At 34.1% G+C, this 27,980-nt stretch overlaps 1 long non-coding RNA gene across 8 annotated transcripts; it reads right to left on the bottom strand.

The window, feature by feature from the left end:
• Window positions 1-8,628: 8,628 nt before the first annotated feature.
• Window positions 8,629-13,549, bottom strand: LOC113355177. Of its 8 annotated transcripts, none has more exons than XR_003362196.1 (12): window positions 13,365-13,549; window positions 13,234-13,279; window positions 12,533-12,593; window positions 12,288-12,395; window positions 12,064-12,194; window positions 11,676-11,813; window positions 11,391-11,566; window positions 10,232-10,320; window positions 9,880-10,156; window positions 9,515-9,606; window positions 9,294-9,394; window positions 8,629-9,196 (listed from the first exon to the last, which is right to left on the bottom strand). It is a non-coding gene; the product is annotated as an uncharacterized LOC113355177 (long non-coding RNA). The 8 variants fall into 8 exon arrangements; XR_003362195.1 differs by having other exon boundaries at window positions 12,304-12,395; XR_003362192.1 differs by lacking the exon at window positions 12,288-12,395 and having other exon boundaries at window positions 8,629-9,012; window positions 9,128-9,196.
• Window positions 13,550-27,980: the final 14,431 nt, after the last annotated feature.

Below are 27,980 nucleotides of genomic sequence, written 5' to 3'. Positions count from 1 at the left end.
CATGACATGAATAGGGAAAATCTTATTGTCTCGGGAATGGTTTAAAAAAAATTCATTTGCAGGTCAAATGCAAACGTACTTCGGATCACACACCATTATAACTTGAGAGTTTTCTTAGTTGAAGGTTTATCATCCAAACAATTTAGCTCCTTTCAGTACTTAGATGTTCAACTAAGAAAATCTAGCTAGCTATTCGTTTGGTAACCATCCTAGCTATAGTTTTCTTTCACTTGATGACTTTGTGAGAGGAGTTTTTCTCTGAAGCTCATCTGATATTTTGATCCTCTGAACTTTTTCCTAAAATATGGAGAAAGTAGAGAAAGAAAGGAAGAGTGATACGGAGAACGGTGCATAGAAATGGTTTGCAAACTCCATCATGGGATCTAGGCTTTAAGTCAGGTTTCAGAAAACAAAATATAAGTGATGTTGCGGCTCTCATTGAAACAATTGGAGATCCTAGCAATTTAGGAACAAAACAGGATATAAGATCATGGATGTCAGGGAATAATGTATATTTCTCAGTTTTTTCATGTTACGAAATGATTGAACGACAACAAAAATTACAAGGACAATCTCAAGCAAGACAAAGAAGAATGCCGTCAAAGTATGTTTGGAATTCAGCCATCCTAACAAAAGTTTCATTCCTAGTCTGGCTTGCGGTAATGAATGAATTACCAACGACCGATTGTTTACTTCGAAGAGGTATAACAATTACAAACATGAACTGCTACTTGTGCCATCAGCAACACAAATCAATATCACACGTCTTTATTCAATGTGAATTTGCAAAGAAGGTGTGAGATCATTTTTTAGACTTGCTGGAGTTAAGATGGAGGTCGCCGGATACATGTATGGATTTCCTTGTGTCGTGGGATATGAAACTCAGGACTCAGCCAATTGAATTTCTCAAGTTTTGTTTGTCTTTCGCTATCTGGCATCAAATTTGGGAGGAACAAAACGGAAGAGTTTTTCGCAACACAGAAAAAACATTAGAGAGGGTTATTATTCAAGTGAAGGCTTTCTTATTTAGTTGGGCGGCTGTTCATGAATCCTTTAAACAATTTAGGTTTGTGGATTTCACACACGATCGGAGTGTTTTTAAAGAGTAACTAGTTTCAACATGTTTTAGGGAAAATGATCCCATTGTTGTACACCCCTTTGTTTAAGCTATCGTGTTTGGATAGTCAATTGTTATTTCTTTTAAGTGCTAGCTCAGCACTTCCTTATGAATGAATTTATCCTTTCAAAAAAAAAAAAAAAAAGTCCTCCGAGCTTTTATGTATCTTTGTAACTTTGTATAATTTGTTTTCAATATCATATTTCTAAAATAAAATAATATTAACGACCGTTGTTATTGTTGTTTACTGCACATTTGTTGCCCAGTCTTGTCTATCCTTGTCATGGCTTACTTCATTTACCAAATACTCCATCCGTCCCATTATTAAGTGATCTAGTTCAAGTTTGCACAATTTTTAAGACAAGTAAGGGGAAAAGTATTTTTAAGCACTTTTTACAATTATACCCTTATGGATAATAAATAGTGAAATTTTGAAATGATTTATCTCTCAAACTACACCACGGATGTTCGCAAACTTCGTACCATTGAAAAGCATTTTAAAACACCTACGTAACGAATGTAAACATGACTATCAAATTATGCATATTTCTTATATTTCTTATAATTAATTAAAAGGATAATTTTAGAAATATCTCCTTATTTAATGATATAGATCACTTAATGGTGGGACAAAATCTAAAAATAATTAGGTCACTTATTAGTGGGACGGAGGGAGTATAATAGTAGTCAAATTATTTATATATGTTAGTAAAGACTACTAAAGACTCGTCGATTTAGCAGGCAGATGCCATATTGCCATACCTTTCACCTTGATAGCTTGTTTTAGGAGGACCATTTCAACGAAGGACGACAAAAAAACGTAGAAATAGTTGGCTATATATTACACATTTTGTGAAAATTGTCCGGCTAACAGAGCAACGGTCATACCGGGCACACCAGTCACCGGTAGGGCTGTTCATGGTCGGTTTTGGTTCGGTTTCTAGCCAAACCAAAACCGAAACCAATACTATTGGTTTCTAAAAATCTAAACCAAACCAATCCATTAATCATTGGTTCGGTTTCCAAATGGTTCCAGTTGGTTTCGGTTTGTCGCAGTGATTTTTGGTTAACCAATAATTATGTCAAACCAAAAAAAAATACACAAATTTACAGATAAAAAAATTGTAGTTGCCGATAGTATTGGTTTACACAAATATACAGACAAAAAAATAAAATAAAATAAAATAAAATATCAAGAATAGTTAAAGCTTACTCTAATTCTAGAGATCAAAAGAAGATATATAATATATCTTAATTTAGTTATTGACAAATAAAAAAGAAGGAAGACGGGAAGAAAAAAGTCGAGTAGCAGCAGCTGTAGTTGGGGGTGGAGAAGGGAGGCGGCTGAGAGAAGGAGAAAGAGAAAGAGGGAGAGTATCATAATGAAATATTAGATTTAGGGTTTCTATTTATCCTCTAAATCAATGGGTAGAATCTAATACTTGTAAATCGACGGTAGAAACTAAGTTTAAAAATTAATCGGTTTTCCAATGGTTTTTGGTTCGGTTTTAGAGGTCAAACCAAGCCAAAACCAACACTATCGGTTTTCCACTTTCTACACCGTAACCAATCCATTAACAAAAGGTTCGGTTTGGTTTCTTCCTAATTGGTCTGATTTGGTTTCTTCCTAATTGGTCTGGTTTGGTCTGGTTCCAGCGGAAAACCGAAACCATGTTCAGCACTAGTCACCGGTTTCTTGGTTCTCTATTTCAATATTTTTCCTATAAATAGATAACGTTTTCTGTTCCACTTCTGCAGACTAAATTTTAACACATACTCAATCAGAACCCAAATTGAGATGGATCCAGTTTTAATAGCACAAAATTGGTTAAAAAGACCAAAATCAATAATTTTTGGGTGAAATGGACAGTTAGACTTTGATACTGTTTAGATAGACAAAAATGTAAAAATAGGCAGGATGTAAGCAGTTTCATCGTGCCCATTTTCAAATATTTTTTCTTATTTTTAATTTACACAAGATGTATCCAGTTTCATCTTTGCTATTTTTTAAATTTAAACTACTATTTTTTTTTGGCCATTTCACCCAAATTATTTTTTACTCGTCCATTTGAACTGTGATTTAAAAATATTTAGACAAATGACCCATTTTCCGTTTTAGTAGCTAGAGAGTTTGTTGCGCAGTACAACAATACCTATGATAATAATCCAACTGGACTTTTTAGTTTCTACGTTCCAAGCTCAACTCTCACAGTAGATGGTCAGCGTGTCGATGGTGATCAGTCCATTGTTGATCGGCTAAGCGGATTCCAGCCTTGCAGCCACAACACTTAAGTGTTGATTGTCTGCTTGCTGATCCGGACAACCCTGACGGACCATATGTTCCTTTATCCTTTCTGTCCCCAAAATAGTTTTTGCCTCGATCGCGGGATGGTTACTATGGGATTGGGAATGATCCATATAAATCCCTTCTATTTTTAAACTGATCCAGTTTTCAACTGTATCGTTGCTAGAAGTTTTATAATTTGAACATGTTTTTTTATCGGTAGGTGGGGTTACAGGACTTTTCATGTACTAACTATTTGTCAGGCCCGGTCCAGACATTTTGGTGGCCCCAAGAAAAAAAAAAGTGGTAATTGAATTTTTGTCCCTATTTTTGATGGTCTATACAAATATCCTTATCACATAATAATTTTGTCCCTCTTTATCTATAAGCCCATCAGGAGCCCATCAACAATTTAGGGACTTTCAAATATACCCCAATCTTTATACCTTATTGAAAGTAGAGACTTCTTCTTATCTTCTTTATTTCTCATCCAGAGAAAAACTATCGAGCTCACCACCATTTTCATCTCCGTTGCCACCATCATCTTCATCTCTGTCGCCACCATAACGAACGCAACCAACACCAGCATCATCTCCATCATCACCATCTTCGTTTCTAGTCCGTCGTTACACCACCTTAACCATATTCTCCGCCGCTAATTTGTAGCCTAAAATCAGATCGCTCCACCACCACCTCTGCAACTACGACCACCTTCTCCGCCGCTAATGGATTCAGGATTTAATCGAACTATCATCAACAGATGACACCTTCTTCTTCTTCTTCTAAAAACTGAGTTTGGAATCAGATTCAAATAGATCGAGATCTGTTTTTATATTGAAATCATAGATCGAGATATGTTTCAGGTTACAATTTATGGTGGTGGTGTAGCATTGACGGCGGATGAGGTATGTTTTTTTCGGTAATGGTGATGTAGATGGAGGTGGTTTGGGTTGGAATGATAAAATTGGTGTTGGATCTTGGTTTTGGTTGTTTTGGTGGTGGTGGTGGTGCTGGAGATGTGTGATTTTGTTGGTGGCAGTGTTGGTATGAGTTGTTGTTACAGAGATTGAAGCATGTTGCTGAATGAAATATGGTGGTTATCTGGGTTGAAGCAGGCAGTGATATTGGATCAACTATGGTTGTTGATCCATATATTTTGGATCAACTCCTGTTGTTGACCCAATTTTTTATTGGATCAACTATGGTGGTTTTGGTTGGAATGATGAAGTTGGTTTTGGATTTTGGTTCTGGTTGTTTTGGTGGTGGTGGTGGTGGTGGTGGTGCTGGAGATGTGTGATTTGTTGGTGGCGGTAATGGTGGAGAGGTACGAATGAGAAATTAGTCATGGAAATAGTAATAGAATGATGGTTCCGGTTGTTGTAGTTGTCGAGATTGGTTTTGAAGCTGGTCTTGGAGTTGTTGGTGTTTATGAAGCTACAAGTAATGAAATATGGTGGTTATCTGGGTTGAAGCAGGCAGTGATATTGGATCAACTATGGTTGTTGATCCATATATTTTGGATCAACTATGGTTGTTGATCCATCTATATGGGATCAATTACTGTTGTTGATCCTTTGAACTCATGTTTTGTAGTTTAAATCATGTAAATTTCTTTCAATGTTGAATTTGTGGTGCAATGGTAACATGTCTGACTCCATGTCAGATGATGCGTGTTCGACTCAAACCAAGTTCACTCCATTTTACATGGATCAACTTCCATTGTTGATTCACTAAAATTGGATCAACTTCTATTGTTGATCCTTTTTTCTTGGATCAACTATCGTCGTTGATCCCCTAAACTAGATAAACTTCTACTATTGGTTCTATTTTTATTTGGATCAACTATTGTTCTTGATACAAAAATATTTGAACCAGTGGCGGCGGCGGCGGTGACGGTGGTGGCGGCGGCGGCGACGAACTTGTGGTGGTGGCGGCAACAGACTAGTGGTGGTGGAGGACTAATGGTGGTGTAATGGTGGAGGTGAAGGAGTGGTGGTTTAATATTAGTGGTGGTGGCGGTTGGTAGGTGGTGGTTGTTGAACGGTGGTGGTGGAATGGTAGTTGAATGTTGGTGGTGGTGGTGCTAGTGGTAGTGGTGAAGTGGTAGTGGAAGAAATTTGTTCCATTTTAAAATAAAGAAAAAATATTATATAGGTGAAGGTATTAAGGTAATCTAATATTAAATGGATAAGGTTATTAAAAAAGGAGGGATATATTTATTGTTGCATAAGGATATATTTGTAGGGAGTTAAAAGTAGGGACATATAATTAATATACCCAGAAAAAAAATCAAATAGCGACCTCACAGTTTACATGTTATGGACTTTTTTTTTTCCTAAAACAAGGATGGTTGTTAGCGACGACAACCACGAAGATGATGGAGAATTGGTACAACAGATAACCTTAGGTATTAACTAGTATGCTTCAAAAATAATATATATATACATATATATATATATATGTATATATATATATATATCAACCCCAAACTAAGCACTGGAAATAGTCTAACCTTGATAAATGAATACAGTCAGGACCGGAAACAAATATTCACTTATTGAGGTTATTTATTTATGGATAAATAATATATTTATTTATCGCTAATGAAAAAGAATATTTTTAGTTTTTACAGAAATGTTCTTCTATAAAATTAAAAAACTAAACCTAATTTCTTCCAGAGAAGAAGAAATCGAGGAAGAAAGAATATGGAGTTGATTAATTAAATCTTGATTGAACCAAGTGAAGTATGAGAGCGAGAACCAAATCATGATTGCTCGTAATCCCATTTCTTTTTTACAAAAATCTCACAACCTACCTCTCTGTTTTTTTTATGTTTGATTGATAAATTAGGTTCGAATCGATGAAGGCTAGGATTTTTTGTTGTCACAGCGTAAATTCGATTGATAACTCTACCCCAAAACCATAGATGAACCTAGCGTTGTTCTTCATTTTGTAGTTGCAGAGTCCAATTTGGCGGAAAATTAAAACCCAAGACTATATGCAAACTTTATTTTGCGAGAAGACAACACTAAGTTCGATTGTCCACTTTTTTTGCTTGAATCAACCGAAATTGATGTTGTTTTTGGCAATGAACAAGAAAGGCATGTGTTTTATGAAAACCTAGGTTCCGCTGACATGCTATAAGCCGAACCTAGGTACTTTTTCAACAAACAAAAAAGAAAAACTCGTCTCGCCTCTTTTTTTATTAGCCGGACTGGGTATTTAGTCATCCAATCTAGATTGTAAAAATTTAATTTTATAAGAAATTCAACCTATTTAATCTTATAATAAATTCAACTTATGTTAAACCTCTAAGTCCCATTAAGAGTTGAAGTTTCACCTTCCTCGTAATTGTCACTTCAAAATAATTTATTTTTCACTTCTATCTCTTTTTTTCTTCCCTAAAACGCTACCACTCTCTGAAGGAAAATGTCACTACTCTTCAAAACTAACGACAATAATAAATCTAACCAATCATACTAATTATTGACATTAACAATAATCAAATATGGCATTGTTGTCATTATGAAAATCGGTGGATGTAGGGATTTTACCTTTAACTATTCAGTGACCTTGTCATTAAATAAATTAAGCAACAACCTTATAATCCAGGATCAGATTAAAAGAGTAAAGGAACCTTAAATAAGAAGATAATATACCATTACATTGAATCATAACCAATTTATTGAGACACCTTTGCTCAATGATGTTCCTTGTTATCAACTGATCACTTACGAGCTATTGAAAAGCAGGCGGAACATGTCATTGAGTATAAAGTAGCCTCCTTCTGATTGGGGATATTATACATGGAAAGTCTGCAAGATATAGACAAAAGGAGATATACAAGTTTATCAGGCTTCTAGTTGTCTATTGTTGATTGAATTATGGTATATTTATGAGAGAATTACCTCAATTTTTATTATGTTCTGACATACGGTTGGGTACAATTATGGAGTTTAGGGATGCTGGGTTTTTGGAGAGTATTTTTCCTTTAAAACGTCATTATCGTAAGTGATGTATATATGATTCCCTAAATGTGCCTTCAACTAGTCAGTCATTACCTATAGAGAAAGATGAACCAGAAATAGAACCTCGGAGAGGTAAAAGGCTTAAAACTAAGAAAAGCGCCTAGTTGCATTACATACCTAGCCGAGTCTGAGCCACAGACTTATAAAGAAGCCATGACTTCTTCTGAAGCTCCATGGTGGAAAGAAGCTTCCATTAGAGAAATGGATTTCATACAACATAATCGTACTTGGGAGATTGTATTTCTACCTCCAGTATATAAGGCTATAGGATGTAAATGGATCTTCAAGAGAAAATGTAAGATAGATGGAACTGTTGAAAAATACAAGGCTAGGTTGATAGCTAAAGGATACGAACAGAAAGAATGTATAAATTTCTTTGATACTTATTCACCAATGACTATAATTATCTTTATTAGGATGTTAATTGCTTTTTTCCATAAAGATAGCGTTTCTTAGTAGTGAATTACATGAAACAATTTATATGGAACAACTTGAGGGATTTGTAGTAAAAGGTTGTGAAAAGAAAGTTTGTAAACTTCTTATCTTTGGGGAAAGAAGATGAGTTATTATTAAGTTATTTAATGGTACGAAACACTTTCTAGCGATCTCCATCTTCACAACCTTATTGCTTATATTGCGGTACACAATGGTTTCTTGCTTTCTCTATTTTTCTTATTGTTTTTGAGCTCTTGAAGCTATGAATGTTGTTTATAAAAGTTAAACAGATAATATGGTGCATATCCAAACTCTTGCAGACCTTTCTTGACTTTCTCCATTAGAAGTCAGGACTAAGGTTTGGTTTCTTACTTTGTTTCGCCTTGGTGTTGATAATCTGTCCAACCTTTATGTGTTGGTGTTGTATTGAGATTCATACATTTTGTATATACATGTGTTGATCTTGACGTGCTAATGGCAATCAAATATGTCGGGGAGGCTAGACCAATGTTTATGTTCCTCGCCAATTTTGTAAACAATTACTTTTGGATTTGAATGCTTTCTTAGCCTTTGTTTATTTTATTGTTATTTTTCTTTTTAATGTCATCCTCTTGCATGTTATTTGGACGAAGAATTCGTATGAGATTAAAGCTTTACAATATATATCAATTTATTTTTGAAGTTAAAAATGTTCTTATATTTTATTCGTAAATTAAGCGATAAGGGAATAATATTTATATAATTATTAAATATAATGTATTGGCTGGAAATTAAATTTGGAGTTAAGGATAAGTAACGCCCGTCAAAAAATATTGACAAGTAAAATGCGTAGTTCCTAATTGATAATTATTGACAGTAGATCACCACCGATTAAGGTTTTCGATACCTTACAACACGACAGGTCTTCCGACAGGTAGGATCCTTTGTTGACAACAGATCTGATCAGTTGAAAAAGGTGATTTCTGGTGTAAAACACTACCTCTACACCTTCCCAACCCCCATTTATTGATATGACTACCATAAACGGACGCTCCTCCCATCCTTCACCAGAATCGGAGGCTCCCGCTCCAGCACCGGTAGAGATGGCTCTTCCTCAGCTACGACCGCTACAGCGAAGAGTTTTATTTGCGCAAGTATATTTCGGTGATCTTACACGTCAGGAAATGAGAGTCAACATTGATTATTCATTTCTTAGGTTAGAGCCATATGGAAACCTAAAAGTTCATAACTTCTATACTTGAATTTAAGAATTTAAGAAATTACCTACAACTTGTTCACTCAAATCATATTATGCTTATCCAACTATCTTCTTGATTTCCTTAATAATAGCACCTGATGTAAATGGAACATCTCTAGGAGTTAGTTTACTTACCAAAGGACAAGAACAAAAACAGACAAGATCAAATGGGCACAATTACCAGACATATACCTTTACTAGAGCATCTTGTTCCGATCCTTCCACTTTTCTTTAGTCCAGCACCACCTAAAATAAAGCTTCCATTTTCTTCTTCTGAAGATTGCCAAGTCAGTCTGCAAAGAGAGACAACAGAAATAACGAAAAATGTTAGGTACGCAGTGCTATATGTAAAGGAAAAAGGTCAAAAGACAGTTTCCAGTTTTGAAAGTGGATTAACAGTTGCGGAAACATACAGGAAAGCTATACCCCAATGATGTGAAATAAGTATGTTAAAATCCAGATTCAAATTCAAATATTTCAAACTTCAGTGGTTGAATCACATCAACTGCAGTTCAAACAATCAAATGAAGACACAAGTTTGAGCATCATCATAAAGAATATCAGAAACCCTACAGACCACAAATGGAAATAAATCTAGTAAAATTAAAGACAGATTGTTGTATCCAGTAATCCAAAACTTTTGATATCTTTTTCCATGATATAAAACTCAGATGATTTGCTATTTTTTTCCATGATATAAAGTCTAACCTTGTTCAATAAAATGCTTCATAGAATATAAAATAGAATTTGACTAGGGAGAATAAGAGGGGGAACTAACCGGAAGACCAACAATGATACTTAAGACGGAAATCTTGCTGAGCTTGACTTTGGGGTCCTCTAAACTCCCTTATGTAGTTCCTTCCATTTACATAAGACAACTTCGATTTCATTATGTGTAAAAAGTTCCCAGTGTGCAATCATACCAGACCTTTGACTAGGGTAACTACGTAAAGGTTAAGCGATAGAAAACTTCGCGAGTCTCTGACAGCAATGGTAGTAACATGTTTAATCCTGCACTGGTAAACATCCCAGTTGTACAGCAGAGTGATAGTGACCTGGCACAACAACTAATGATTAACGAAAGAGTTCAAATAAAATATGATAAAGAGAGTTCGAAGTCACAGACATACCTGTTTTACCGTCACCAGGTCCCTTAAGAATTGTAAATAAGCATGCTTGCTTTAGCATTATCGATATTCTTTTGGAGAAGTGCTCTGGCCTAGAAATATTAGCTTCGAAGTTAGTATTCATTGATTTTTGCTGATATAAATACTCGGTGTATTGAAATTCTGCGATAAGACATGCGACTGTAGATCAATACTGATATGAAGTTCACGATATTCGACAAATTTCAAAGGTGAAAAAATAATATTGAATAACCAAATCACTTGGGATGTTCCCTTATGTGGTTTTACTAAGCCAACTGTAACTGCTACCTAAGACTTCCAGTTTTACTATAGTTCATCACACTCTATGCCTTCAGCTCATTACTAATAAACATTGCCATAAAAAATCATTTATATTCCTGCATTTTCCCGAATAAGATGAAGACAGTGTAGAGATTACCTAGTTGAAACACTGAGGAATGTGAATATGCCCTCCAAAATGTCATACAACTCATACTTGTTTTTCTATCTCTAATCTATATGACCATAAAATGTAGACTACAAAAACCCTTGCTTCATCAAAATAAAAGCTTGATTAGCTCTGGCTCAAGTATCTACAATCAAACTAGCTTTGCTATCTTCCCTAATCTGAATAACCATAAAACATACATGCAGACTTGAAAAAGAAATGATAACCAGAACCACTTCTATTCCTCTACTTTAATGAAGTATGCACCTATATTTAGAACCCGATGTAGTAAGTGTTCATAGACGAGAATCTAAGGGAGATACTTTAGCATCTCTAAGCACAATTGTAGTAAAATAGTATGGATACCACTCTTTATGTCTGCCTTTTGGCACTTTTAGATATTCCAAAAACAGCATAGTAATCATGTAAATAGCCAAATAAAAAAGCATGTCATTTTTGTCACTAGACGACATAATGAGTCACTGTTCTATGGGAGAACTATCTGAGGCTAGGGGTTTAATCAGGTGGAGGAAATGGAATCACAAGCTGTAAAGATACTTTCCCATAGTCTCACCAACCTAAACTGCTGCTTTAAAATATCAATTCAACTAACATTACTTACGTAACCCCAATATTTTTCCTAAGCAATCAGGGAAACTTACACTAATTATATTGTAAGATATATGATGACATCAAGGGAGACCTGTTACTTACCCAAAGGAAGAGTAAAAAGTAAACCCATACTCAAACTTTCAGCTCTAACAATAAATCTTGTTCCTTGGCAGGGATGCTGAGTTCTAGATGAACCCGTTGCAAATAACGCATGTACTGAATCTTGAGAAATCAAGGTTGAATTGGTTGAAGCCAAACACCGCATCTGAGTTGAGATCCTGCGGACGAGTTAAAAATTACAGGTGCTCAACATAGACATAAAATCCACAATGCACTTAAATAAAGCAAGTCATAAGTAGATCAAAGTGTGAATAGAAACTTACTTACCTATGGTACTTATTTTCTTTGTGCTATCTAAGGAACCAATTTGATATTGTTGCCAGGGATGCTGGAATGATAAGATGGGAATACCTACGACTAGAGTACAATATACTCTCCACATTTTCTTTGCTGCAATTGAACCACCTGTAGTGAACGTTTTGTATATGAGCTATAAAAGTTATGGATTCAAGATAAGATCAAGCAAGATAAGAGCGACAACACTATCAAGACTTATGCTACAAAAACTCAACCGTTCATATAAGCAATTGATATCGATAACTACATGGTAACTTATAAAACTGAGGCCTATCATAACTCTTCTCAGTTTAGGCCATTATCCAGGTTGAAAATCGTTATACCCATGTCATAAAAGATATAGAAATTCAGTAAGGACCTGAATTTTTCTTGCATCTCACAAATGGAAACGGACAAATTTGGTAATAGACCAGGCAAGACTGTTGATAACTAGTTGAGGAAAGCTGAGAGTAACACTTCATCGTGAATGCATGCCTCAGGTAGTAAACCCTGAACGAAAGAAGTAAGTGGATAAGAAACACGAAAACTGAATATTTCCATAATATGTAAGGATGAACAACTCAGAGGGATAATGAGGATTACATGTGATTAGTCTCACCTAGAAAAGAGACAATGGTAATACTCCATGACTTGACAACAGATTTTGAACTTTTGTATAATCGTAGAAGTATGTTGGTAATTGTTATTAAACTACACCAGCAAACAGGGGTATAATTTGGTTTCGAGAAAGAAGCAGGGATATAATTGTATTGTAATCATGTCATTAAACCATTAAGACAAGAGGGACCAAGCCGTACGCAGAAAGAAAATTTCAAGTGGATGCTTACAAACGAAGAAAGTCCTTGCTTGAAAAGGCTCGATCCTCCGCAGTGCATGGAAGCAATTAACCTGAAGAGTAAATCAAAGCAAGTAATAAGAACATGTGTATGGGTATCCACGAAAGAAAGCATGCATGGCTTAAAATAAAAGAGTTCTTTCAGCACCACAAGCTAAAAGAATGCCGCTGAGGGTGGGTAAATTACATGCATAACCACCATATTTCACAGCACTGAAAGAAAAATAACTTATACATGATAAAAGGACATTAATAGTTATAGAAAAATACACATATCACCTTCCACTGACAACTAAAGTGGAAACACCAGTTTTCAATTTTTTTTTAACACTCAATCTATACTGAAAAGACAACAATATTAAGTTAACCCCTCTCTCAGCTCACAAACAAAATCCAAGACTCAAAATCTTCTATGACAACACAAACAAGAAAATATCAAAACAAATACTACCATTTGCAGTTGAACAAAAGATTAAAATCAAAAAATTAGATATTTAAACCCTTCAGAGATAGGACCAAAATTAAAAATCTCACTTCTGAAAATAAGAATACCCATGCTTCAAAAATCTATGAAATCAACTAACAAGCACAGAAATGGTAAAATCTAGAGAGAATCATATCATACGAACTATATTGCTCACAAATTAAGCTTAAATCAGACTCAAAACAATTAATAAGGTTAGGGTTTTATACCTGATTCTTCTATGAATCTTATAGGTGTGTGTACCTCAATCTTCTTCTGCAATTTCAAAACTAAAAATTTAAAAACAATTTCTAGGGTTTAGAAAATCAGAATATACAAATCTGTAAAATAGGTCTCATACCTGAAATTAGGTTATTCAAACTCAATAAGAAAAGGTATTCATTTCTGGTAACATCCTTAAGACAAGTTTTGGTCAATTTAGGGTTTGGAATCAAAAGAAGAAGAATAGATCTGAAATCTAGCATGCGTATTCATTTACAATCGATCGACTTAGGGAGAAAATATTTGATGGGGGCGATTTTGGATGGGGCATGGGGGACAAACTGAAGTTGACATGTGTCTTTCCCATTAATTGATTTCACTAATTATGTTTCCAAAAATATCAAAAATAAAATATAATTAATTAAGATAACTAATATTTTCTCCAAAAATACATTTATTTTATATTTTTGGAAACATAATTTGATGGTGAGAAAAACACATGTCAACTTCGGGTTTGTCCCCCATGTCCCCGTCAAAAAACACCCCAGGGCTTTGATATTTTTTTTAAAGAGGGGTTTGCATCTCGATTTCTCTTTTTCGGTTTTCACTCTTTAAGTCGAGGTGAAGAGAAAGAAAGAAAGAAAGAAGAGAAAGGAAAAGAAGGAGATAAGTGAAATCCGAAGAGTTAAGAGTTATATTAAAAGAAAATTATTATTGTATAAATTTAAAGATAAAAGAATATGTACTTAATATATTCTCAAAATTTTGGACAACCAAATAAATGGGGGGAACCCAAAATAATTTGGTGTGAGACAATGATATGGAAGGGAATTTTAGAGGGAAATAATGTGAGAGAGATTAGAAATTGGAAAGGGAGAGAATTTTGGTTGTTTGGAGGGAAATATAATTGAATTAAAATGAAAAATAAATGATAAATTGATATATGTAGAAATACTAAAAGGTAATGTAAAGTTATAAATATTTAAGACACTTGTAAAAAAATTTAACACACTTGTAAGAGTAGTTGAAAAATCAGAATTAAAGCAACTCATATTTTTAATTTGAGACTCTTATATGAGTGGAAGCACTAAAGACATGTATATGTGTTTCGAACCCAAAAATCAAAATGTCTCAAATCATGCCATATGGTGTAGTGTCTATCTCCTACTTCTTATGAGACAAAAGTCGTATGCTATATAAAATGGATCATACACATTTGATATTTCGAGCCGAGTATATCTCACCTATCTATATCTCGAAATCATATGTTGGTAAAGCGTTTCGCTTTGATCAAGTTTATCTTCACCTAGTGACGAAAGTCATGAAAAGTTTCAATTACTTTGAGAATTGCTCTGACGCGAAACGGTCTGTGAATAACGGCTATATAACGTCCTCTGAGAATGTCTCAATGATTGAAATGAGAGTTTAGATTACATAACCATGTATTTCTTAATCCGAAGTTTTCGAACTTTGTTGATTGAGATAAACCGGAGGAATTGGCTTTGCCAAGTCCGTGAACCAGTCCGCGAACTGACGGAAGTTCTTGTACCGAGAATTTTTGCTGTTTTTCAAAAACTCGTTTGCGTGTAAGTCCGCGAACTGGCGAAAGTCTCTTTGCCGAGATTTTCTGCTGAGTTTGGTAAACTCCACCGGTTGTCTTAAGTCCGCGAACTTATTTGTGAGCTTAAGAGGTTATGATCTAAAGATGTGCTCTGAACATGAAACTTAAATTACTAAGGAATGCTTTATGCAAACCGGGGCTATAAAGTTCATCAGCCGATTCAATCGAATCGAATCATCTTTGTTTCAATTGTGTCTTGTGTAGTTACATAAGATCTCATAGCAATTGAACAAATCTTTAACTAGTTCATTTGAGTCAATTGAACTAGTTATGGTGAAGAAGAACAAGGTTAATATGAAATGCTCATATGGTTAACCTTTTGGGTTACTATGTTGAACCAACATACACGTACACGTTTGGGCATGGTTTTCACAAACCCAGTAAACGTCTACCCAAGTGTGTGTGACAAGCTAAGTTTTCGATCTAACGGTTGAGAAATATTAGCTTGAATCTAAATTGAGTTTTCATCTAACGGTGAATATGGATTGCTTTGTAACTAAGGCAAAACCCTGATTTGAAGACTATATAAATGAGACATCTAGCATTGTGCAAAACTAATCCCCATACGTCTATGTGATAATAGTGCGCTCGCTAAAGTCAATTCTCCTTTAACCTTTGGTTTTCTTCTCTAAAACCAGGTTAACGACTTAAAGACTTCATTGGGATTATGAAGCCAGACCGATACTACCTTTATCGTAGTTGTGTGATCTGATCTTGCATCTTCTATCGTACGAGTACAATATTTGATTGGCTTGAGATCGTGAGAGTTCTCCGATAGGCAAGATAAAGAAGTCACAAACATCTTTGTCTCACTGTTTGTGATTCCTCGACAAACCGCCTGCGTAGTCAGGAAGGATTGTAGAGAGATGATTGATTAATCTAGGATGTTCTTCGGGAATATAAGACCGGATTATCAATTGGTTCCTGTTCACCTTGATTTCATATCTTAATACGGAACAAAACCTAGGGTTTATCTGTGGGAGACAAATTTGTTTATTATCAAGTCTACGATTTCTGGTTGCAGCAACTCTTGGTTGTGGGTGAGATCAGCTAAGGGAATCAAGTGCGCAGTATCCTGCTGGGAACAGAGGCGTAGGAGTACAACTGTACCTTGGATCGGTGGGAGACTGATTGGGTTCAACTATAGTCCAGTCCGAAGTTAGCTTGGAGTATGCTAGTGTCCGTAGCGGCTTAATACAGTGTGTATTCAATCTGGACTAGGTCCCGAGGTTTTTCTGCATTTGCGGTTTCCTCGTTAACAAAATTTCTGGTGTCTGTGTTATTTCTTTTTCGCATTATATTTTATATAATTTAAATAATACAGGTTGTGCGTTCATTATCATCAAATGGAAATCCAACCTTTGGTTGTTGATTAATATTGATTGATCCTTGGACATTGGTCTTTGGTACTGTCCAAGTTATTCCTTATATTTGATAAAGACTCACTATTGATTTTAGCTTGAGTAAAAATCACATCAAGAGAGAGATATTAACTCCTTGAGATACTTTTATCTAGATTGAGTCTGACTGTCTAGTTGATTCTCTAGCAAAGTATTTCGGAGTTAGTTCATACATATTGCTAAGCGAAATATTGGGTGGTGTTGTTAGACCCCCGCTTTTTCAGAAAGGCTAAGTTATGTTGTTGTAAGAAATTAAATAAATATAAGTAAAAAAAAATATATGCATAAGTCTCGTTCCGACCCGTAACACTTCGAGCTCGGATCTTCATACGGGTTTGACCCTGGTCCGGAACTCGGAGTGTTACAAGTTGGTATCATATCTCTAGGTTTTAGATCTTGAATGGAACCGTAAATAAATTATTTCGTATGTAGTTGTGCATGTCTGTCTGATCTGAGTGTTGTATTGCTTGCTTCATCATAGTAGTTGTATTATGACTTTGTGAAATTCATGTGAATTGTTAACTGTGAGCAGGATTAAATTGTGGTGTTGTTTATTATATTATTTATATTATATGTGAATTTTTAGGTTATGTGTATTTTCTAAATTTTGGGACAAAATTTCCTTTAGGGGCGGTAGAATGTAATACCCAGTATTTTTTTAACCGTTCGTATCCAGCAAATGTCCAACACCTGGAAATGGTACCCAACATTTGCAATATTAAGGGTTGGTACCTAGACCAACGATTGATTGTTAAAGTATGACTTTGGCTTGATAATTTTCAATTATAAATTTTGCAAATTCATTTTAATTAATTATTTTTCATTTATCCATATTTGGCCTCCTTCTATTGCAGATTCAATTTTCATGGTGGTACAATCGATAATGGAAATGAGAATAATACTGGTATTTTGTTGCAATACCTGGAAAACGCATTTCAACCCAACTTGAATTCAAAATGTTTACCCAATCATCATCAAACCAATACTAGTCGAAATCTAATTTAACAGAAAACAATAACATCTTTTCTACAACATTTAACCATTAAGAACCTAGAATCAATGATCATACTTCATTAACTTTGATTAATTTATACTCCCAATGACACAAGCCATGTCGGTTGCTTGCATCATTGATGATACCGGCGATTGACCATTAAAGCTACCACCAGGTACAGTAGTTATATCTCATAACAAACTTGTTTGATTTATGACAAAATTTGGGAAAGGTGAATAAATTTGGTTTGATTTCTTTGACAACTTCTAAAATTGATGAAGGATTCATAAATAGATTTGTAAAAGATATACCAGAATATCTTCTAGTGTCGTCTTCCGCATTTTTGAAAAATATAAGATTGGGTGAACGTATTGAAGCGGGTTTAAAAATGGTGGTGGTGGTGGTGGAACCGGGTTAGTAATAGTGGTGGCTTTAGACATATCAATGTTTCAACTAGATTTAAATCTGGTGGGAAAGGATTTCCGTTTATGGTAAATGGATTAGGGTATTTGGTTGGACTTTATTGTTGCTCTTTGTGGAATCAAAACGTCTTTATTCTCTTGGTTTGATTTGTTGGTACTTTGTTTTGATTGGGAATAGATTAGGGTTTATTTGCCATACCATAAATTTGGTGTTATTTCCGCTACCTCAGAGAAAAAGAGACGAAGAAAAAGATAAGAATTGGGGATATAATCGTAAAACTGTATAATTTTTTATTAAATATATTATAATTAAAAAACTGTTAAGTCAAAGTAAAACATTGATAGTCAACCGTTGGTCTAGGTACCCACCCTTAATATTTCAAATATTGGGTACTATTTCTCTAGGTGTTTGACATTCTAACCCTATTTTTATTTACCGTTTTGGGTCGGATTATACCCACCTTAGTTTGTTATTTAGGTTGTTTCGTTTTCCTTAGTTGTGACGCCCCAAATATTAAACCTGCTTAGCTAATAGAATTATAATCTAATTGAAGCATAAAATCTTGATTACTGATTCTAAAAATCATATTTACATAAAGTGCTAATAACAAAACCCAAACTTTCTGATATTATATAAATGATAGTCTTTCAAGTGTTATGAATATATTAATGTGTTGTTTCACGGATAAACAAGGAATACATGTATGTTAATTAATCGAGTCATTAACGGCTAAGTCATCTCTTGACTTGTCTAATAGCGTTGACGTGCTTTACAGGTCCTTACATTAGTCTAGTTGGGTTGTTTGGACTAGAAAAACAACAAATTAGGGTGGAAATAGAGTCATCTAATTTATTTTAATAAGTAACTAAAATGAATAGGAAATGAAAAGACAATTAAAAAAAGGAAAATATTAGTTATTAATAATATGATTTCCGGTGAATTTCCTCTGTTGTGGTTAAAAGCTAAACAAAGCTCTCTTCCTAGAGCTTCTCACCCCACCAAAAAAATATTAACCAATAGAAACCTCCGGGTTTTTTTTTGATGCCCTAGAATAGTTGTCCCCAGACTACATCCAAACTCCTTAAAATGGAGCGGATTTCAGCAATTACAGGGATCGAACCCTACCTCCGCAGTTGGAGGGAGCATGCCAACCACCAAACCACTTGGTGATTGACAATATTCGTATTTTCGACATCACTTGACGTGACTTACGTCTCAACCATGTATCAGAACAATTCTCTCTACTAATACCACTGCTTACACCACATGGAAAAAGAAATACCACCGTTTACACACCAAACCCTAGACTGCAATAACTATTACTCTCTCTGATAACCTATTAGTATCTGGTTTCAATAACAATTGGGGCAATTACTTTCCATTAGTTTCTTTATTTTTTTCTTGACTTTGCATACCAATATCTTTTTTTTTTGTTCTGTTTGATGAAGGTACTACCACTGATAACGGAAATTATGATGTACCTATTCATGATTGTTTTTGGAATTATTACTTGAGGTTGAAGACCAAATAATATGAATTAGAAATTGTTCATAAAATCCTAGGGTTGCGCCGGGTAAGCTTTTTGTACTTCTTGACTTTTTTAGTTCAGATTTTGTACACCCAATTGATGGTTTATCTCACGGGCACATCAATGCTCCTTAATGTTTATATCTTATTGGTAAGCATGACGAACTATTAATCACCTATTGAATATAAGGCTTGATGCTTACATCATTAATATACTCGATGATTTTGTTGAAGTTTTTTCTTTTGAGAGAGTCAGGTGTTTAGTTGGTGAATAAAAATCCTAAGAAACTACAGTTTCATATTGGTGAAATTACAAAACAAGGGAGAAATTTTTTTTCCTTGGTTTTCCGTTTTGGAATTTCAGCAATTCTATCTTTTTACGAATAATTATGAGTATGTTGATGAAATTGGTGAGTTGAATAATGTAACAAGTTGTGATTCATTTTTCTACACTTAAGGTTGTTAGAGATATCGAATATGAGTTGTTATTTTGATAATAACTTGGGAGAAACTATTGATCTGAATGATGTTATGGCCGATTATGTATGTAAAAATGCAAAGCTTTTAAGCTTCCAAATGGTAATTATTCTATTGGATCGATTTTTATATCTGGTGATTAGCAGTTAATAAGTTGTTTGTTTGCTCAAACTGTAGATGATTTCTCATCCTCTATAACTATCTATGAGCATATATTCATGTGTTGAGGACATCAAAATAGTCGTCATGAATCAATACGGGTGGAAAGGTACGTCTCAATTGAAAGGAAGTATAATTGGAAGAAGTAGATTAATAGCTTTTTACCCTCCCCGTTTGTATTAATTAATATTTGTTTCATTTATTTTCAAATTATACATGTCATTTATTTAGTATCCAGCTGAAGGAGGGTTTTGTTGGAACAGAACTAGGAGAACAATGAAAAGAGAATTACCTTGATTAGGCTTGCCAAGGAAATGAACTATCCTTTATTCTTGAGTTATTACAGAGAAATTAGTAGCGGGAGTCACGACCTTTAGATTCAGTTGGCCTCCCTACTTAATTATAAACAATTTCATCTGATGCCTTTTGAGGTTTCACGCCTTTTGAGTTTTCTGAGTTAGGATGGAACGTATTTGATATATAACTTGAAGTAAAGATTGGAGTATCGTAGAATCCGAAAGAAAGAACATTAAAAACACAACCGGGAATGTTTAGGAGGTGCATTTAATATTATCATATCTAGGAGTATGTCTAGGAATGTTTTCTGTATCATACCAAAATCACAAGAACAAGATCGTTCAATTTAGGTATGTGAGTACACCAAAGTCCAATTTGTATCTTATATAACCAAAAACAAATGTAAGTAGGTGTGTATGTTTTGCTTATAACGTTGGTACCAATTAATTGCATATCAGTATACGCAACAGATACTCCCATCTATGTCTATGATTTCTATCATACATTATTTTTGTACCAAACGTGTCTTTTCTCCCTACAACTTCCTTTTCTCTTACTTTTTTTTTCTGTTTTGTTTTATTCTCACTACTAAGTACTTTATGAAAATGATGTTTTTGATTAATCTAAAAGTAAATTGATTACAGGAATCGCTTGGCTTCCAAAATGAGGACACCTGAAAAAGCTTCATGGTGTACAAACAATGTTACATGGTGTAATTTGAGCATGGACTAGTACAGTAGGTAGTCCTATCATTTTCATGTATTTGACCTATTTGGATTGTAGATGAAGGAGTAAGTTGATGAGGATAAAGATAATCTGGTGAGCTGGGAATATAAATCTTAGATTTGTGTTGTAAAAGCAACCAGTGCACACAGTTAATGTATATAGTTGTGTGAAGGGAACTTGAATTTTGATTATTGAAGGCTCTAAGAGTATTACTTGATTTGTTCCGTGTTGCTTTTCTTTTTTTGTGAAAATTTGTTATTTTTTTTTTCAATTATGAATACGGTTAAGGTTGATTAAAAAAAAGAATACTGTAATGACCAAAGTCCATTACTGTGTCAGGTGGGATAATTCGAGCCTCGCGCAACTAGTTTTTTATAATTAAAAGTTTAGAAAATGGATTTTACGAGTTAGCAATCAAAAGGAAGAAGAAGAAAGAGATGGATCTAGAGATTTTTAGAGAAGAAGGATTAAGAAAAATCAAGAGGAGTTTGTAGAAATTGAGAGGTAGAATGTTAAATCCCTTTTCTCTTTGTGTTTCTTTGTTATACTTTGATTTTAATTTTGTTTATTCTTATATCATTAGGGTTCTGAAATTTATCTCTATAATTTGATGCATCTGATTGATAATCAGTATTTTATTATTGATATATAACATAATTGGCTATTACTAGTTAAAGTTTGAGAATAATCCATCGTAAATTCACCGTTGAATGTTTGTTTGAATTTGGGTGATAGTTTCTGAATTTCTGGACAGTTTCGCTTTGGTCATAGTTTTGGTTATCTTAGGTAAGCTGGGTGATACTAAAATGATTAAATCAAAGAAAGAAAGTTGTAGCTTTGTGATTTATCTATCAGTGTGCTTTAGATTGGGTCAATTTCAGTTTGTTATGAATTTATCGTGAATTGTTTGGTAATTACATGTAATCTGCCCAGTTTTTAGGATGCCATTGTAAATTCTATAACTTTTATTTGCACCATTTTTTTTCCGTGAAATTTGGATATATAGTTTTTTATTAAGTTATGTATGTTATCCTAGAATTTTAGGAAGATCCGCTAAAGTAATCACACTGAGATGTATGATGTAAAATGTTTGCAGTTTGCTTGTTTTCATAAATTGTTGAAAGAAATTTATGTTGTTAAGTCTTGGTTGCTTGTGTTGTTTATAAAAACGGTTTTCAAAAGGAAATGAGTTCATTTTATTCCGCTAGATGGAATATGGTTTCATGCTAACGGCGAGTAATGATCCTCGAAATGAGTTAAATGGGTAATGATCCCCATGTAGGAACTTGTGTTTCCTGACCATCAATGGTGGTTGTTCATACCAGATAACGAAAATGAAATGGGTAATGATCCTCGATACCATATGGATATGATCCTCATATGAACTTTTGTTCATGACCATCGATAGAGGTTGTCCGTGCCGAGAAACGATAGGTGGGTGTACGAACCAAGGTTTTTATACTGTGAACTCATGGTTTGGTTGTAAAAATGTTAATATGTGAATGATGTGTTGAAACTTAAATGGATGATTTGTTGACAATAATTTTAATGTTGTGAACTCGTAAACTGAATTCTAGATTGGATAATTTATCGAAAACATTGTTGGTATTGTGATTGTTGAATATATCACTGATTCGTTGAAGTTGTACTGTGTTTCTTGTTATATGTTTTTCCTTGCCAAAATTATTATGTTTCTGCATCTTTATAGAATTGAGAATGCATTCTACTGAGTTGTCATCTCACCCGAATTGACATCCTTACAGATTTATCAGAGTTGCGCAGCGAAAGCTAGGAATGAGTAGCCTATATAGTGATTACGTTGTTTTTTTGTAATTGTTTGAAATGTAAATTCGAACTAAAATGTTTTTAAAGATTTATTGTAAATTCAAATTCATCAAGTCATTGTTCATATGTGTAAACTCATGTTAGAAAGACTAAGTTATGTTGTTGCAAGAAATTAAATAAATTTAAGTAAGAAAAATATATGCATAAGTCTCGTTCCGACCCGTAACACTTCGAACTCGGATTTTCATACAGGTTTGATCCTGGTCCGGAACTCGGAGTGTTACAAATTGGTATCAGATCTCTAGGCTTTGGATCTTGAATAGAACCGTAAATAAAATTATTCCGTATGTAGTTGTGCATGCCTGTCTGATCTGAGTGTTGTATTGCTTGCTTTATCATAGTAGTTGCATTATGACTTTGTGAAATTCATGTGAATTGTTAATTGTGAGATGGATTAAATTGTCGTGTTGTTTACTATATTATTTATATTATATGTGAACTTTTAGGTTATGCGTATTTTCTAAATTTTGGGACGAAAATTCCTTTAGGGGTGGTAGAATGTAATACCCAGTATTTTTAAGGGTTATTTAACCGTTGGTACCCAGCAAATGTCCAACACCTGGAAATGGTACCCAACTTGAATTCAAAATGTTTACCCAATCATCAGCAAAGCAATACTAGTCGAAATCTAATTTAACAGAAAACAATAACCTCTTTTCTACAACATTTAACCATTAAGAACCTAGAATCAATGATCATACTTCATTAACTTTGATTAATTTATACTCCCAATGACACAAGCCCTGTCGGCTGCTTCCACCATTGTTGATACTGGCGATTCACCATTAAAACTACCAACAACTACAGTAGTTATATCTCATAACAAACTTGTTTGATTTATGTCAAAATTTTGGAAAGTTGAATAAATTTTGTTTGATTTCTTTGGAAACTTCTAAAATCGATGAAGGATTCATAAATAGATCTATAAAAGATATACCAGAATATCTTCTAGTGTCGTCTTCCGCATTTTGAAAAATATAAGATTGCGTGAACGTATGGAAGCGGGTTTAAAAATGGTGGTGGTGGTGGAACCGGGTTAGTAATAGTGGTGGCTTTAGTCCTATCAATGTTTCAACTAGCTTTAAATATGGTGGGAAAGGATTTCCGTTTATGGTAAATGGATTGAGGTACTTGGTTGGACTTTGTTGTTGGTCTTTGTGGAATCAAAACATCTTTATTCTCTTGGTTTGATTTGTTGGTACTTTGTTTTGATTGGGAATAGATTAGGGTTTATTTGCCATACCATGAATTTGGTGTTATTTCCTCTACCTCGGAGAAAAAGAGACGAAGAAAAAGATAAGAATTGGGGATATAATCGTAAAACTGTATAATTTTTTATTAAATATACTATAATTAAAAAGCTGTTAAGTCAAAGTAAAACATTAATAGTCAATCGTTGGTCCAGGTACCAACCCTTAATATTTCAAATATTGGGTATTATTTCTCTAGGTGTTTGACATTCTAGCCCTATTTTTATTTACCGTTTTGGGTCGGGTTACACCCACCTTAGTTTGTTATTTAGGTTGTCATTTGTCTTAGTTGTGACGCCCCAAATATTAAACCTTCTTAGCTAATAGGATTATAATCTAATTGAAGCATAAAATCTTCATTACTGATTTTAAGAATCATATTTACATAAAGTGTTAATAACAAAACCCAAACTATCTGATATTATATAAATGAAAGTCTTTCAAGTGTTATGAATATATTAATGTGTTGTTTCACGGATAAACAAGGAATACATATATGCAATGGATTATATGGATAAGTAACGTTCTTAATTTGCTAAAGCTTTAAGCTACCAAAACGTATATCTTCGAGCGCGCCATCTCTTTTGATAATTGAAAAACACTGAAGTGGAACGAGTGAGCACATCATCCCGAAAGGGGTTCCCGGTGCAAACATATAACTCTCAAGTCATCACTAATATGCTTCACAGTTCTAAAAGAATTTAATTTGAAAGAAACTAAATAAATAACTCTTCCACTCAACTTACACTCCATTACTATCACCACTTTGACCTAATAACTAAGGGACAAACTAATCACTTATCAGAGGTCCGGTCCACTTATAAGTTGGGTCCAACGCCGGTCAACGATCAATGATTCCGGTCAACGGCAGGTTGACTAATTACTACTCCGTCTTCCGTGTCTCATATCTTATTTGTCTGACGTCCTATTGACGCGTTCTAATAGTCGATTTCGCGAAAGTTTTCGAGATCTATCTAATGGTACTAGTTGTTTGTCCAAATTATTTTTCATATTTAATTAATCAATTCATTATCATCTAAAGCATCTCTTGACTAGTCTAATAGCGGTGACGTGCTTTACGGGTCCTTACATTAGTCTAGCTGGGTTGTTTGGACTAGAAAAACAACAAATTATGGTGGAAATAGAGTCACCTAATTTATTTTAATAAGTAAGTAAAATGAACAGGAACTGAAAAGACAATTAAAAAAAAAATATTAGTTATTAATAATATGATTTCCGGTGAATTTCCTCCGTTGTGGTTAAAAGTTGAACAAAACTCTCTTCCTATAGCTTCTGACCCTACCAAAAAAATATTAACCAATAGAAACCTCCGGGGTTTTTTTTTTTATTTGATGTCCTAGAATAGTGGTCCTTAGACTACATCCAAACTCCTTAAATTGGAGCAGATTTCAGCAATTACAGGGTTCGAACCCCTACCTCCGCAGTGGGAGGGAGCAAGCCAACCACCAGACCACTTGGTGATTGACAATATTTGTATTTTCGACATCACTTGACGTAAATTACGTCTCAACCATGTATCTGAACAATTCTCTCTACTAATACCACTGCTTACACCACCAAGAAAAAAAATACCACCGTTTACACACCAAACCCTAGACTGCAATAATTATTACTCTCTCGGATAACCTATTAGTATCTGGTTTCAATAACAATCGGGGGAATTACTTTCCATCAGTTTGTTTATTTTTTTCTTCACTCTTCATACTAATCTCTCTTTTTTTGTTCTGTTTGATGATGATACTACCACTGATAACGGAAATGATGATGTAGCTATTCACGATTGTTTTTGGAATTATTACTTGAGGTTGAAGACCAAATAATATGAATTATAAATTGTTCCTAAAATCATAGGGTTGCGCCGGGTAAGATTTTTGTACTTCTTGACTTTTTTAGTTCAGATTTTGTACATCCAATTGATGGTTTATCTCACGGGCACATCAATGCTCCTTAATGTTTATATCTTATTGGTAGGCATGACGAACTATTAATCACCTATTGAATATAGGGCTTGATGCTTACGTCATTAATATACTCGATGATTTTGTTGAAGTTTTTTCTTTTGAGAGAGTCAAGTGTTTAGTTGGTGAATAAACATCCTAGGAAACTACAATTTCATCTTGGTGATCTTACAAAACAAGGGAGAAGTTCTTTTGCCCACGTGGTTTTCCGTTGGAATTTCAGCAATTCTATTTTCTTAGGAAAAATTATGTATGTTGATGAAATTGGTATGTTGAATAATGTAACAGGTTGTGATTCATTTTGCTACACTTAAGGTTGTTGGAGACATCGAATATGAGTTGTTATTTTGATAATAACTTGGGAGAAATTATTGATCTGAAAGATGTGATGGCCGATTATGGATGTAAAAATGCAAAAATTTTAAGCTTCCAAATGGTATTTATTCTATTGGATCGATTTTTATATCTGGTGATTAGCAGTTAATAAGTTGATTGTTTGCTCAAACTGTAGATGGTTTCTCATCCTCTGCAACTATCTATGAGCATATATTCATGTGTTGAGGACATCAAAATAGTCGTCATGAATCAATACGGGTGGAAAGGTACGTCTCAATTGGCTATAATGTTCTATTAATTTATGGTTTTTTAAATCAAATGTAAGGATATGAGTGCTTTTGAAAGGAAGTATACTTGGAAGCAGTAGATTAATGGATTTTTACCCTCCCCGTTTGTATTAATTAATATTTGTTTCATTTATTTTCAAATTATACATGTCATTTATTTAGTTTCCAGCTGAAGGAGGGTTTTGTTGGAACAGAACTAGGAGAACCATGAAAATAGAATTACCTTGATTAGGCTTGCCAAGGAAATGAACTATCTTTGATTGTTGAGTTATTACAGAGAAATTAGTAGCGGGAGTCACGACCTTTAGATTCAGGTGGCCTCCCTACTTAACTATAAACATTTTCATCTGATGCCTTTTGAGGTATGACGCATGTTGAGGTTTCTTAGTTAGGATGGAATTAATTGTAGTTATCCAAATCTATGTATTTTGAACGTATTTGATATATAACTTGAAGTAAAGATTAGAGTATCGTAGAATCCGAAAGAAAGAACATTAAAAACACAGCCGGGAATGTTTAGGAGGTGCACTTAATATTATCATATCTAGGAGTACGTCCAGGAATGTTTTTTGTATCATACCAAAATCACAAGAACAAGATCCATCAATCTAGGTATGTGAGTACGCCAAAGTCCAATTTGTATCTTATATAACCAAAAAAAAAATGTAAGTAGGTGTGTATGTTTGGCTTATAATGTTGGTACCAATTAATTGCATATCAGTATACGCAACAGATATTCCCATCTATGCCTCTAATTTCTATCACACATTAATTTTTTATCAAACGTGTCTTTTCTCCCTACAACTTTCTTTTCTCCTACTTTTTTTTTTTTTTTTTTTTCTGTTTTTGTTTATTCTCACTACTAAGTACTTTATGAAAATGATGTGTTTGATTAATATAAAAGTAAATTGATTATAGGAATCGCTTGGCTTCCAAAATGAGGACACCTAAAAAAGCTTCATGGTGTACAAACCCCGTTACACGGTGTAATTTGAGCATGGACTACTACAGTAGGTAGTCCTGTCATTTTCATGTATTTGACCCATTTGGATTGTAGATGAAGGAGTAAGTTGATGAGGATAAAGATAATCTGATGAACTGGGAACGTAAATCTTAGATTTGTGTTGTAAAAGTGACCAATGCACACAGTTAATGTATACAGTTGCGTGAAGGGAACTTAAATTTTGATTATTGAAGAAGGCTCTAAGAGTATTACTTGATTTGTTCCGTTTTGCTTTTCTTTTTTTTGTGAAAATTTGTTATTTGTTTTTCAATTATGAATACGGTTAAGGTTGATTAAAAAAAAAGAATACTGTAATGACCAAAGTCCATTATTGTGTCAGGTGGGATAATCTGAGCCTCGCGCAACTAGTTTTTTATAATTAGAAGTTTAGAAAATGGATTTTACAAGTTAGAAAACAAAAGGTAAGGAAG

This window comes from Papaver somniferum, chromosome 3, assembly GCF_003573695.1.
Source record: "Papaver somniferum cultivar HN1 chromosome 3, ASM357369v1, whole genome shotgun sequence".
NCBI classification, from domain to species: Eukaryota; Viridiplantae; Streptophyta; class Magnoliopsida; order Ranunculales; family Papaveraceae; genus Papaver; species Papaver somniferum.
The sequence above is the reverse complement of the archived record's forward strand: the minus strand, read 5'-3'. Positions and strand labels throughout refer to the sequence as shown.